This window comes from Pseudophryne corroboree, chromosome 3 (genome assembly GCF_028390025.1).
Source record: "Pseudophryne corroboree isolate aPseCor3 chromosome 3, aPseCor3.hap2, whole genome shotgun sequence".
Taxonomy (NCBI): domain Eukaryota; kingdom Metazoa; phylum Chordata; class Amphibia; order Anura; family Myobatrachidae; genus Pseudophryne; species Pseudophryne corroboree.
The window spans coordinates 718,977,147-718,991,643 of record NC_086446.1 but is presented as its reverse complement, the minus strand read 5'-3'; the positions used below and the strand labels follow the sequence as shown (position 1 = coordinate 718,991,643).

The following is a 14,497-nucleotide window of genomic DNA, read 5'->3' as shown; positions in this document are numbered from 1 at the left end:
CGCTTTTTTATCCCCTGGTAAGTTTGATTTTTTTTTTTAACATGTCCTAGCGGGATAGATATGATATACCGGCACATATGATATCCCGGCAGATGGGATGCCAACTGCAGGTGTCGGATTATTGGTGGTGTACCTGTATACCAAAATTAGCCCTCCTGCCAATCAAAGTAGGTGGTCCTGACACACCCCTGTCCCCTTCTTTATAAAGGGGTCCTATTCTTTTCATATCTACAACAAAAGGGGAGGCTGCGCTCCAAGAGGAAAGAACAAATACTTTCACTAAATATATCAATTAAAAATTAACAATTTATTTAAAAACAATATCCTATGCAATAAATGATGTGCCACATGAATTCATGTAATTAAAAAGGGAATGTTTTACCCGGGATACTGGGTCAGGACATGTATCGTAATACAGTGCAAACAATCCGTTCCAAATGATGCCCTTGGATGTAGATGAAGTCCAATAGCAAGAGTCTCTTATATAAGTTGAGAGTCCAATATCCCTTGTTTATACCGTTATAGGTTTGTGCAGTAAAGAGTGAAAAAGCTGCAAGCTAGATGCAGCAAAACGCGTCAGGTGTTACCTACTGGAGCAGGACAATCTTCATCTGGATCCGAACCGGCCCTTGCCATTGCCAGCCATTCAGAGGAGTTTCAGAGAGGCATCCGTCTAAACACCGTTTTGCATGAGACACCCCTACATCACATGGGACTCTTTACTGCACAAACCCCTTAAGCTTGGGACCCTCCCACTACATTCCCTGCTGGGGCAGTCATGCCCTAGCAGAGCCGTATCTAGACTTTTTGGTGCCTAGTGCCTAGAAAGAAAATTGGTGTATACAATACACACACATTTATAGAACACTGCAAGAAAATGGATTTGGACAGGAATCCTCTTTATACCACATTCATGGACTCAACCCGAGAGTTTGCCCCATTCAGCCACAATACCCCTCGTTAAATAACACATTTCAATATACTGTCACACCCAGGACTCAAATCCACAAACTGCTGCATTCCAACCAAACACCCCTCCCGCCGAGCTACTTGATCCCACATAAAAACTTGGATATTTATGACTATATGAAGCTATCTGTACCCCATAAAAAAATAGCCAGCACCATAATGGAGCAGATCCATGCAATCACACATCCAATCCCTTGCAGCCACACACTACATAGATCTGCCCAGCCGCAACGCTGACCCCCCCCATCACAAAGTACAAGGTAAGCTTCAAATAGTTAAAACTCTCCAGCTGGGAATTCTCTAGCTTTCTATGCAAGGGCAGATAGAGTGTCCGACTGCAATGTCATAGGTAACGGGTTCGAATCATCAGCATCCCGAAATGCAACAAAGGATAGTGCAACTGAACAACAAAGAGCTATCACGTCAAGTCCATGAATGTTGTATAGGTATTAGCAACAAAAGGGGTGGGGGTAGGAGACAGGGGCGGTCAGGAGATGATGGGCTTCAAAAAGGGTAGAAGCTGTAAGTAAAAATCATTAGATAATTCATAATTGACAAGTGCCGCCAACAGCGCCCCCTGGCCTGCAGCGCTATGGGGGTCATTCCGGCCCGATCGCATGCTGCACTTCTTCGCATTGGTGCGATCAGGTTGGAACTGCGCACACGCGTCGTTGCCCGCAACAACGCTGGTAATGAGGAAAGCGGTCGCAGCGGCGACCGCAAGAAGATTAACAGGAGGAAGGCATGTCGGGCCGTCAACTGACCATTTTCCGGGAGTGGTCCAGCGAACACAGGCGTGTCCAGGCATTTTGAGGGCGGATGTCTGATGTCAAATCCGGGACCTGCATCGCTGGATCCGTCGCAAATGGTAAGTAGGTATAGGGCTGGTCTTGTTTTGCTAGAAATTTTTTTAGCACAGCGGGGCTGCACAAGCCATCACATCCCTACTATGCTAAAATACACTCCCCCACAGGCGGCGTCGGGTTTATCGCACGAGCAGCAAAAAGTTGCTACGAGCGATCAACTCAGAATAACCCCCTATGTGTGGAGTACGCTCCGCACACACCTAGTTACCGCCCTGCACCCCAGTGTGACACTGCATGTTTGTCCACTTGTAACTCCTATCCCATCTGATCCATGTGACAAGTGACTTCCTAAAGTCTGTCTTTTTATCACCCAACAGGAACACATGGATTGATCAGTCACACAGAGGGGTCTACATCAGCTGGCAAGTTGTCAGCCTCCCCTGGGAAATACTATTTGCTAGTTGTCAGCCTCCCCTGGGAAAGAAATGCTGAATGGCTATATATTAATTTATGCAGCAGGGAAACAATTAAAAAGCTCAGTTTCATGATTCTGAAATGCTCTCTCCACGTTCTGTAATTACAGAGGCTTCACAGAGAGGTATAACCGGAGACTGTAATCATTCTCTGTTCTGCCATGCAGTCATTTCCCCTTTCTTCCTGGGCTGCAGTAGAAATGCTACACTTTGCACAGTTTAGCGATGGCTTCTTTCAGAACACTGTTCTTGCTACAAAGGCTTTCGCTTGCAAAAATAATTACAAGCATCCTGGAGGCTCTGGACGGAGCCTTTCATCTGCCTTCTTGATGTTCAAAGACGTTTCTGTTTGCCTTCTTCTTAAAGTTATTTAGATTTCTCAGCTTTTTGTAGAGCTCGAATGAAGAGATCAAGGAGACAGGAGCTGAGTTTTTGATGTAGTAGCACAAGAAGAAACCTTGAATACATCCACCTGCTATGGACTTTGGGGCTAATTCAGGTTGGATCGCAAAGAGTGACCCAACCGGAATTTTTACGATTGCCCCGCGGGCGCATCATAGCACCCATCCTGGAGGGGTGGGGGGGAAGCACGGCTCCGTTTCCAAGGCAGAGACAGAGTGTTGCCGGGCGCGGCGATGACTAAATTGGCGGCGGGCCTCCTGGAGCTACCCTATTTCTAGCGATCGGTGCGACCACCATTTCAGCGTGGTCAAGAGGGGGCAATTAGCATGCTGGGCGGCCCCCAGCATGCAATCCAAAGGATTGCAAATTCTACTGCTTAGAAGGAAGCCTTCTCTGAGGAAGCAATTACAAATACCCGGTACCGGTTATTTATCCTCGGCAAAGCAAACCTGCAGGTAATATTGGGGCAGATGTATTAACCTGGAGAAGGCATAAGGAAGTGATAAACCAGTGATATGTGCAAGGTGATAAACCCACCAGCCAATCAGATCCTAACTATTAATTTACATATTGGAGCTGATTGGCTGGTGCCTTTATCACCTTGCGCTTCTCACTGGTTTATCACTTCCTTATGCCTTCTCCAGGTTAATACATCTGCCCCAAAGTTCTTTGATATGGGCACTCCAGATATGGCACCACTACTGGGTTTAAAGCACTAGGAGCCGGGAGGAACCATTATAACACCAATTTAACAGGTGACAAAGCCGTGTTGAATTATGGTTTGCCAGTGACTGTATTCTGTTATTCAGTTCTATAATCGAAGGATCTGTCAGCAATTGCAATCTGATAATCAGTAATATACTAACCAAACAGCATTGTGTGGAAGCTTTTGTTCACTAACCCTGACTGCAATTTGACTAACAGTAACATACTAACTAAACAGTACTCTCTGTGGAAGCTTTTGCATATTAACCTTGATTAATCTTTGGGCGTTTCCTAACATTTACCCTATGATTTTAGTCAGTGGGTACTGACTATGGACTATTTTTTTAAATGTCAATACCGGCCAGTGTTTGTAGTGTGATTTTTTTTTTTATTGTCATATACATTAAATGTGTTAAATTTGTTATAATAATGCAAAAATAAAAACACACCTTTTTTCAAGAAGCGCTGTTTTATTGTTTTTGTAGTCGATGCCTTGGCTGCTAACTCAGAGGACGCCTCCTGAATGTAATAGCTGGCTGTGGTAATGTGAGACGGGTATTGTCTGGCATTGTCAGATATATCCTGAGGCAGCTCTTCCTCTAATGTCTGAACCCATGCTTCAATTCCGTTTGCAGCCCAAGAGGCCGCAATAGTGGGCCTATGTACAGCATCTGCAGGGGCGTAGCCAGTACTTTGTGGGCCCCATAGCAACATTTTGAAGGGGCCCCCATCCCAATGCTTCCAGAGAGACACTTTTCTGCAGCAGTTGTTCATTTTATGCTCTATAATAGTGCCCTAGTTCATTTTCTGAACAACAGTAGAGCCTTATTTAATGTTATGCCCCATAGTAGTGCCCTAGTTTCTTTTATGAAATGCAGTAGTGCTTAAGTTCACCCTATGTCACATTCCAGAGCTGCCAGTACACATTATGCCGCACAGTATCCCCAATTCACATTATGATATATAGTGATTCCTGTTCATATTGTGCCTCATTACAGTGCCCCAGTTCATATAATATAACATTAAAAATGTCCTTCGGTTCATTTTATACCACACAACAATGAGCAGGTGCAGGGGCTTACCTAGATATATTGCAGGCCCCACGGAAAAAGTTTGAAAGGACCCCTACGTACCACCCAATGGCGAAAAATGTATATAACACATGTAACTGTCACAGGGAAGGTGGGCCCCTCTCAGCTCTGGGCCCCATAGCAGATGCACTGCCTGCACCTATGGTAGCTACGCCCTTGAGCACATGTAAGGGAGTAAATAGATTTCAGGCATCCCTCCACACGCTTATCTTTCGGTTCCTTCAGTGAACTGACAGTGGTGACAGGCAGAGTGGACAACACCACTAGGCGGGTGGCATGAGAATCCGCCGGCAGTGAATTTTCCCCCTTGTTACATCATAACCTCCAACTGTACCTTTTTTATAAGGTACAGTAACTTTTTTTTATGGTCTGTACCGATTTTTGGCTCTCCAAACTTCCATTGAAAGTATAGGAAAAGGGACATTACCACGCCCCCTTTACCCATAGCCACGCCCCCTTTTCTAATTTGTACCAATTTTTATGTGTAAAATGTTGGAGGGTATGTTAAATAACTCTGCAGGGAGAGTATAGCGAGCCAAGGCCCGTTTAGACAGAGGGAATTTCTTCCCTTGATTAGACCAGGGCTCCTGCCTGATGTCCACCAAATGCATCATCAGTGATTTGTAGGATTTGCTTAATAGCAACCACAAGGGCAGGGACATCAATTTGCAATGGAGGATCGTCATCAGAAACATCTGATTCAGTGTCTGACAGGACATTATGCTCCCCCTCCTCTTCAGATGAAACATCTGAGAGATTTGTGGATTGTGAGGAGGAAGCAGCCCGCTTATATGACCCAGAGACACTAGAGCAGTGGTTCTCAAACTCGGTCCTCAGGACCCCACACAGTGCATGTTTTGCAGGTAACCCATCAAGTGCACAGGTGTATTAATTAATCACTGACTCATTTTAAAAGGTCCACAGGTGGAGCTAATTATGTCACTTGTGATTCTGTGAGGAAACCTGCAAAACATGCACTGTGTGGGGTCCCGAGGACCGAGTTTGAGAACCTGTGCACTAGAGTGATCTGGAGTAGATTTTCGTCTGACCAAGGAATGATTTAATTGTTGCAACTGGTTAGACAAATTTTCCGCCCAAGGCGGATTAACCATGGGGACAATTTGTGGCTGTAGTGGTACAGGTCGTCCCAAAGGAGGCATAAGGCGTTCCACCAGAGTACCCAGTAGGTTTGTGAACACAGCCCAGGGTGACTCCTGATTGGTTACAGGAGCTGCGGACTGACTGGGAGATGTATGATACAATTTATCCTGTAATAGGTACACTTTTTCTTAACTAACACTATAAAGACATGTAGAATACTCAAGTGTTTGTAAAGTCACAGCACTGTATACAGGTGGCTTTACAAGGGAGACCTTGCCCTGCAGTCCCAGAGACTAGCTGCAACTATGCTTATAAGATGGCGCCCAGCCTCTCAGTGTGAGGCAGCTCCAGGGTGGGAAAATCTGCAGTAGATGTCGCCCTGGGCCAGGGAGAGGCTACAGGTCAAGCGCCAGCTCCCCTATGCTGGACTTCCACCCCAAGTACTAGCGAGCCTTATTAAATGGGGCGTTCGTACACCCAACCTGTGCTCTTTTACCCTGGTGGTCTAGTGGGGTCCCTGCTTGGTGACAGTGTCCACGCCAGTGCCGTGACCCGTCTCCCTAGGATGCAGACAGAATGCGATTTAATGGCGGGTCCCGCCTGGGGGACCCTCTTACCTCCTCCCTGTAGCAGCCACGCGAACCATGAGTGTGACTGCGACCGTGTGCCTAAAGCCGAAGCGTCTACACCGCAACTACCCAGGAACAGGCTGTGGGAGTATGCGATACCGCTTGGGAGGTGATGGAGCTGTAGCACTGAAGTGAAATTTTCTGTCAGAAAAAGCTTTTTCAGGGCTGCCCAGTGCAGCCCACCTGTTAAGTGACCTGCTGCTGCAGACACCAACTGAAACTGAGCTCACAGTGCCTGGAGGCGGGGTTATAGAGGAGGCCCCAATGCATCGTGGGACAGCCTAAAGCTTTAGCCTGTTGGTGCCTCTGGATCAAGATCCACTCTACACCCTGATGTTTCCCTGTGGAATCCAATGAAACCTGCTGCAGAAATATATATACTAGCTGAATACCCATGCTTCGCTACAAAATTGAAAGAATAATGCCAATCTTTGTCAGGCCGCACTTCTGACTTTCCCCGGATTGATGCTGTCAAAATGCTGGTGCTGAGGAGAATAATCCGCCTCCTTTTCTGCCCCGTCCCACCTCTGCTGCAGCCCTGTTCAGTGCTGTACATGCTGGGATGACAGGCCAAGCTCCGCCTGCTGTATGTTAAATATGTTAGGTTTGCAGGCTGACTCTATGTCAAAGGGCCCTAGGATTCCTTACTTAGCTTTGAAACTAAAGTATGCCTCTGCCCCTACCCGTGTGTGCCTGTGCCACTACCCGTGTGGCATCTGCCCTTACCCATAGGTGCCTCTGCTCCTACTCGTATGCCTATGCCCCTACCCGTATATGTCTCTGCCCCTACCCCTTTGTGCCTCTATTCTTACCTGTGGGTGCCTCTGGCCCTACCCGTGAGTGCCTCTAGCCCTACCCGTGGGTGCCTCTATCCTTACCTGTGGGTGCCTCTGCCCCTACCCGTGAGTGCCTCTAGCCCTACCCATGTGTGCCTCTATCCTTACCTGTGGGTGCCTCTGCCCCTACCCGTGAGTGCCTCTAGCCCTACCCATGTGTGCCTCTATCCTTACCTGTGGGTGCCTCTGCCCCTACTCGTGTTTGCCTCTGCCCCTACCTGTGTGTGCATGTATCCTTACCTGTGGGTGCCTCTGCCCCTACCTGTGTGTGCCTCTGCCCCTACCCGTGTGTGCCTGTATCCTTACCTGTGGGTGCCTATGCTCCTACCCGTGTGTGCCTGTATCCTTACCTGTGGGTGCGTCTGCCCCTACCCGCGGGTGTCTCTGCCCCTACCCGTGTGTGTCTCTGCCCCTACCTGTGGGTGTCTCTGCCCCTACCTGTGGGTGCCTCTGCCCTTACACTTGGGTGCCTCTGCCCTTACACGTGGGTGCCTCTGCCCTTACACGTGGGTGCCTCTGCCCTTACACGTGGGTGCCTCTGCCCTTACACGTGGGTGCCTCTGCCCTTACACGTGGGTGCCTCTGCCCATATCCATGTGTGCCTCTGTGTAAATTGTTCCAGGCATTCCAGAGTTATGCCGAAAACTATGGATTTTTTAATTTCACCCCCTTCCCACCCCCACCCCTAGGGGTGCTAGAGGTGTCTTACCCCCACAGTATTTTTCCCAGATTGTAAGGCATGTGTACCAAGTTTGGTGTAAATTGCTCCAGGCATTCCAGAGTTATGCTGATACATACATACATACATACATACATACATACATACATACATACATACATACATACGATTATATTATATTATATTATATATATATATATATATATATATATATATATATATATATATATATACAGATGGGTCCTATGTTATCATCACCTTCATCGCTAGCCCACAACATCGTATGGAAGTTTCACAAGTTCATGTGTAAAAGTACTGCAAAGAGCGATTCCTTCCCATTGGTGTTCGTTTATGCTCTTAGGGAACTCGGATGCTCATTTGGTGCACTTTACATACTGTAAAGTCAATGAGCTACATTATTCCTTTCACACATTAATTGCGTCTGCATACACAAGTGTTTTAACATGTTCATTTGTGTCTGTATAAACTATACACACAGTAATTTGGCATCCAGGAACTTAGGGAGGAGCTTTTATCTCTCTCCATTGTAAACTTTCTAAGTGTAACAGAGAGAGATAAAAGCTCCTCCCTAAGTCCCTGGATGCCAAATCACCATCCTTAGTATCTCTGTACAGTATGTTCTACTAGTGTACTAATTAGCACGAACAGCTTCTAACATACAGTGGCAAGTTTAATCTATGTATAATGGAGAGAGATAAAAGCGCCCTAAGTTCCTGGATGTCAAATCACTGTCCTTAGTAGCTCAGTACAGTATGTTCTACTAGTGTACTAATTAGCACAAACAGCTTGTAACGTACAGTGGCAAGTTTAATCTTTCTATGTATAATAGAGAGAGATAAAAGCTCCTCCCTAAGTTCCTGGATGCCAAATCACCATACTTAGTATATCTGTACAGTATGTTCTATTTAGGGTACTAATTACCTGTTCGTGCTAATTAGTACGCAAATAGAAAATACTGTACAGAGATACCCTCCACCATCCAACCACCCATCCTATGTGGACCTCCTCCACCCATGCCAACTTCAATCCCCCTCACCCATCCCCCTGCCACCCAACTCCATCCCACACTACACCTCCTATCACCAACCCCATCCCTCACCCCTACACAAAAACATATACAGGCAGTGACCCCTCTCCACACACTTGCCCAAGGACCATAAATCATTACCCACAGCATTTCAGAAAACCACACCCCAAACTACGTACCCTTCACAAAAAACACTCCACCACACACATTCCCTTCAACACCCTCCACAATCCAGCCACACACCACCCTAACCCTATCGCACACCCACTTCCCTCCCTCTGCACCCAACTAATTCGGTCAAACCATCAAAACACCAGCTACCCCAAAACACCACCCCCATAGCCTAAAGCCGCTAATACGCCAATTCCAACTCCAACATCTGCTAACACAACACACCTCTGCCCCCAACAAACACCCTAACACCACATCCACTTCACCTTGCCACACACATAAACAATCCACCCACCGCTCCCACAAAAACACAATAGACGCACCCTCCAAACACACCCCAGATCCCACAACAGTTCAACATACTCCCTAAACCCCCCCCCACCAACAACAACTTTGCAAACAGTAACCCTCACAGCTATGAACACAACCCTCCCACACCCACAACGACAACACACAACAAACCCCGCCACTACAATTACACCACAACGCCTCACAAACACATCCATCTACCACCCAAGCACAATAGCGAACAACCACCTCTCAGAAAAACCCTGCACCTTGCACCTCAACACACACTTCCACATCCCCCTAACCTACTCACCACCCACCCTTCCATGCACACACCACACGATCCTACACAAATCTTCCTATGCAGACATCCCTTAGCCATGGCACCTTCGCCCACCGTACCCCTTATCCCCACACCTACAACTCCACCAAGTGCAACATCGCACGCCCCCTCACCACACCCCCACCCCTAGCCCAAAGTATACAGTCACCGGACCACATCCACCATCCATCCTTACTCTGCTCAGCCACCAACCACAGCTTCTTCGGGACAGCCCACCCAATCCATGTACCCCTTAACGCAAAACACTCCATCAACCACAGTCCCTTCAGTCCCCTCCACAATGCACCCCAAAGCCACCCAAAACCTATCATATACAAACTTTACCCCTAACCTTAAGCCACATACACCACCACCCACACCCTCTCCCCCACCAACACCACCTTGCACATGGCTTTGCCACACCCTGCACCCCCTCTCAACTTACCTGTCAACCAGCCCTTCCTCCCTCACACACATACTTAGCCTTCACCCACCCTGATTGCCATCCCCCCCATAGCAAACCCTCCACCACTCACATCATGTACACACCACATTTCCACCCACCACTCTAAAACATCACCCCCATCCACATGACCCTTTCACATAAAACCATCTTCCACATGCACCGCCCACAACACCATCCCTCTCTGCATGCTATCGCTACCTACATCATAAAACAAAACCACCACCTAAAAACCCCTACCCCTCAACACAACCCCACCCGCAACTCCACCTCACCCACCTCCACCACATCAGCTGCAACTCACAAGCACATCCCCCAAACAAGCTAACCCCATACCTAACATCCACCGTCCACACATACACCACCCAACCATTACCCCATGCACCATCACCCTAACCCACTCCCCAACCCCCTTCCTTACAGCACCCCACCCCAAATACCCTCCATCATCCCACCACACTCCCCATGTGCAACTCCCATACCCATGCCACGTTCCAACACCCACCCCTGTCCCCGTGTACCCCACAAACACAAATCCAACAAGTACTACACCACCTAACACCTACACCATCCCTTACCCCTTGCCCCTGTATACGCAGTCACTGGCCACCATCCACGGTTCAGCCCATACACACTCATTCACCCTCCCCAGCATCTTACAGGGCCACAGGCCAAACCTACTAACACACACACCACCACACCAAACACATTACCTTCACCACCATCAACAATCCAAAGCCAACCCTCACACTCCCTAACACATACATCCTCAATCCCTAACCCATCTAACCTCCCCACTACACCCACAAAACCCCCTAAGCACCTATGCACACCCTGCCAAACGCAACACTCCCTCTCAAGCCACCTACACACCACATGTTCCTCCCTCACACACAGCACATCCGTTCCCCCTTGAAAAATTCCATACCCCCCACTGCCAACCCTCCACCACTCCCAACATCCACATACCCCATTTATACCACCACCTCTACACTAACATCCCCATCCACAAGGCCATTTTACAATCAAACATCCACCACACGCACCACCTACAACAACCCTCCCCACAGTCAGTCAATACCTCAATCACAAGGCAACGTCAACCCCCCCCCCCCCACCTCACTACACCCACCCCCTTTCACATACAAACAACACACCATGTACACTTTTACCCCACATCCACACAACACACACCTGCCCAACACCCACAACACCTCACAATAACATCCACCAAACACTGTAGCACCATACTTGACACACAGCTTATGCAAATACACCACCCCTGCAGCTCACACGAAACCTTAACAAAACCATCAACCACCCCCTACCCCACTCCCCACCCCTCCCATTGACAATGCTAAATTCCTTTGTCGTATAACAACCCTTTATGAAGCTAAGAACACTGTACGCTGTTTACTTAAGAAGTACCGTAATGGTACGCTAGTTGCGTAACGATCGCTCAGCCGTAGGCGAGACGCTCAAGCGTCACGTTCGCTCACGGCCCAGGGATCACAGGACACGTTATTGGCTATGACTAGAGTAATGATTCGCTATGGCGTAGCTTACGCTCGAAACCACGAGGTGGTCACCAGCGGCGCAGACGCTCACAACGCTATACCTTAATGTTTAAACCTTATACCAATGAAATACACGGAATACCTTAATGTGAATACAGGGTGTAAGTGCAACCTTGTGTAACCTGACTAACTACAAAGCTGCTTGAGCGTCACCGACGCTCAAGTGAACACTTAACACTATAGGAAATACACAGATGCTGGTTTAGGTTCCAAAGCCTATTAACTGTATTATATCTAATATACTTGTAAAAGGGGATAACAGTACAAATGATACACTACAATATAACAGAGACTTCCTAACCACAGAACTAAACAATAAATACAAAAAGACAATACTACACTGACCTAAATGCAATACAATACAATACTATCTAATACAATACAATACTAGCCTAGTCTAGGGGAGATATGAGAGAACAGAACAGAGAGAGAGAGAGAGAGAGATGAGATGAGAGAAATTGGCTCACAGAAAGACAATGATTACGGAGAGAAACTTACGCACAAAGGGTATGATCGCCTGCGCCTCGATATCCAGCTCCCGGCTATCAGCAGATAACCGTTGATGAGAGAGTGAGAGCTGGATGTGGTCGGCCTGCCTATTTATGCCCCACACACAATGCAATCTCCTGGTCCTACAATCCCATTGTCCATTGGCCGAAGGAATTCGGCCCTGCATCATAACAAAAGGTCATAGGGTGATTCATACAGGTGGGCTGTGACGATTTCCAACAGCTCAGGTGGGTGGGAAACTGGGTTTCCCGCCGCATACCTGAGTATGAGTAAATAATAGAAATGGACATAAACTTCTTATGTCCATAACTATTCGCACGAGCGATTAATACGCTCCAAACCAACACCGGAATATTGCTAATTAAATACTCTTCCGATGGGTACCAAACACTGCTGTATGATTCCTGTTAGACCCTTCGTACGATATAAAGAGGGATTCCTCAGCTCTGGGACATTGTATTTTAACCAAACTTTCAGAATCTATCAAAGGGACCATGATCTATAAACTACATTAATTGTGAAAATATGTAACGAATGAGTCGCACGCTACGACTATATAAACTCTACCGTAAATACGCATACCGCGCCTGCGAGTGCACGCTATTGCGGGTATGCGCCTCCACGGGAGAGCGTACGCACGCGCAGCGCGGACCAGTGTGCGGTGCAAATATGGCAACGTGCATTGAGACATTTTTTCTGACTTTGACAGTCCACCCTTTGGCAGTCAATAATAACTGCCACAAAACATTTAAGGAGAAAAATGTAAGTCAGGGGTTAATTGATTTCCATGGTTGGGTAAGGGAGGAGAGAGGAGAAGGTGTGAAGAGGGTATGACCTAGTGAGATAGCAGAAGCATGTGTGTTTGAATCCATGTTTGGGGGGTCATGTATCATCGTGCCGTACGTGTTGTAAATCAAGCTTCGAGGTATTGCGAAGTATACATTTGAATTCCTTCTTATCCTGTGGTACAGGTCTGTGGATGGGCTGTCAAACTTTACCGAGCTCTTTTCGGATTTTGAACAAAATGGGGAGCACATTTTAGTTGATGATACATGAGTGGGGGAGGTATGTGGTTGCTGATATCTGTGCCTGTATTCCCTATCGTCTATGTGTGTCATTACCTGAGGGTTGTAGAGATGAAGATAAAGAACACTTACGAAAAATGCAATGATATTCTATGTCAGGGAAATGTACATCTGTTGTTGAAGTTGTGTTCGGTATCTGTTGAGAGTCGTCTTCTTTGCGCTGTTTTGCTCCTTAGGCATGAGCAACAAGCTTTGTCAGTGCCATCAGATTTACAAAAATGTTGGGCTAGCGTGAGTTTAAAAATACTAGGGAAACTGGGGATCCATGGCAAAGTTCATCAAGTGTCCATATTTAAAGTTGTCAAATCTTCTTCTTTGGTCAATCCGTTGTCTGTATACATCTCGTCTCGTCAGCTTCCTCGTCCAAGGGGGTCTTTGTATCTGGGAGAAAAGCAGAAAAACAGGTGAAAGAAACGGACCGTATAATCGCATTTTCATCACATTCTGGTTTCTATCATTGGGTCATAAATCAAATCCAGGTTAATTACAGTTTCCTCACTCCTCAAGCTCATCACTTTTGTACTTTGTTTGCACCTCATTAAAGCCTGCCCGCATCTAAATATCAATCCAATCGATATAACGACACCCAAGATACATAGTAGAAACTTTCCAACATCCATTATGACTCCTTGAGCCCAGTCTCCTAAACCGGAGAACCAATTTCGCGGGTTCAACCATGACACCCAACCAGTCAGCTCATTACCTACAGCAGCAAGGGTGAGATTGTGTTTTCGACGAAATTCCCACTTCAATTGGAGAATATCGTCCATCTTTTGGTCTATGACCTCTACCGGATCCTCGGTGCTATTTGTGATATACGTGCAACACTTTATGCCGTACTGTGTTGCCAATGTAACACAATATCCGCCTGTTACTGCTGTAAGATAATTAAGAACCATCCTATGCTGAACTAGTTCTGTTTTATAAGCTTGAAGTTCTCTTCCAGTGTATCTAAACGTGTCATCATACATTTCAGTGATATTATCTAACAAATTGGCGAGTGCGGAAATGTATTTATAATTCATCACACCTCGAGCGGTGCGAGTGAAATCTAACGCTACCAGAACCTGAATCCCGGTGGATTCATGGATAAGATCAGAGGCCGGATGCTCTAACCTTTCTGACAGTTGTCTTTTAACTCGGTGCTCGTAATGAGTGTGAGTATAAGGAGCTTGGGCACCACGGTGTATGTCCTTCATTTTGTCATGTGTAACAGTCATCACTTCAGGCAATACTTTTCCAATATAACACAATCCTTCAGAGTTTGGGGCAAGCCACTTGTACGCCTTTCTCCCGCATATGAAATATGCATCATCGGGGAGAACATATGGGACGGAGAAGG

The 14,497-nt window shown here is 46.9% G+C and overlaps 1 long non-coding RNA gene across 2 annotated transcripts in view; it reads left to right on the top strand.

Annotated features, from left to right (window-relative positions):
- Nucleotides 1-14,497, top strand: part of LOC135056698 (uncharacterized) — a 286,934-nt gene that overhangs the window by 114,683 nt on the left and 157,754 nt on the right. Inside the window, exon 4 of one of the 2 annotated variants that reach the window (XR_010244047.1) lies at nucleotides 2,153-2,445. The exons of the other annotated variant lie outside the window; for it this stretch is intronic. This is a non-coding gene — a long non-coding RNA (uncharacterized LOC135056698). Of the gene's footprint in view, nucleotides 1-2,152; nucleotides 2,446-14,497 lie in introns of those variants that run through there. 2 annotated transcript variants of the gene reach the window in all.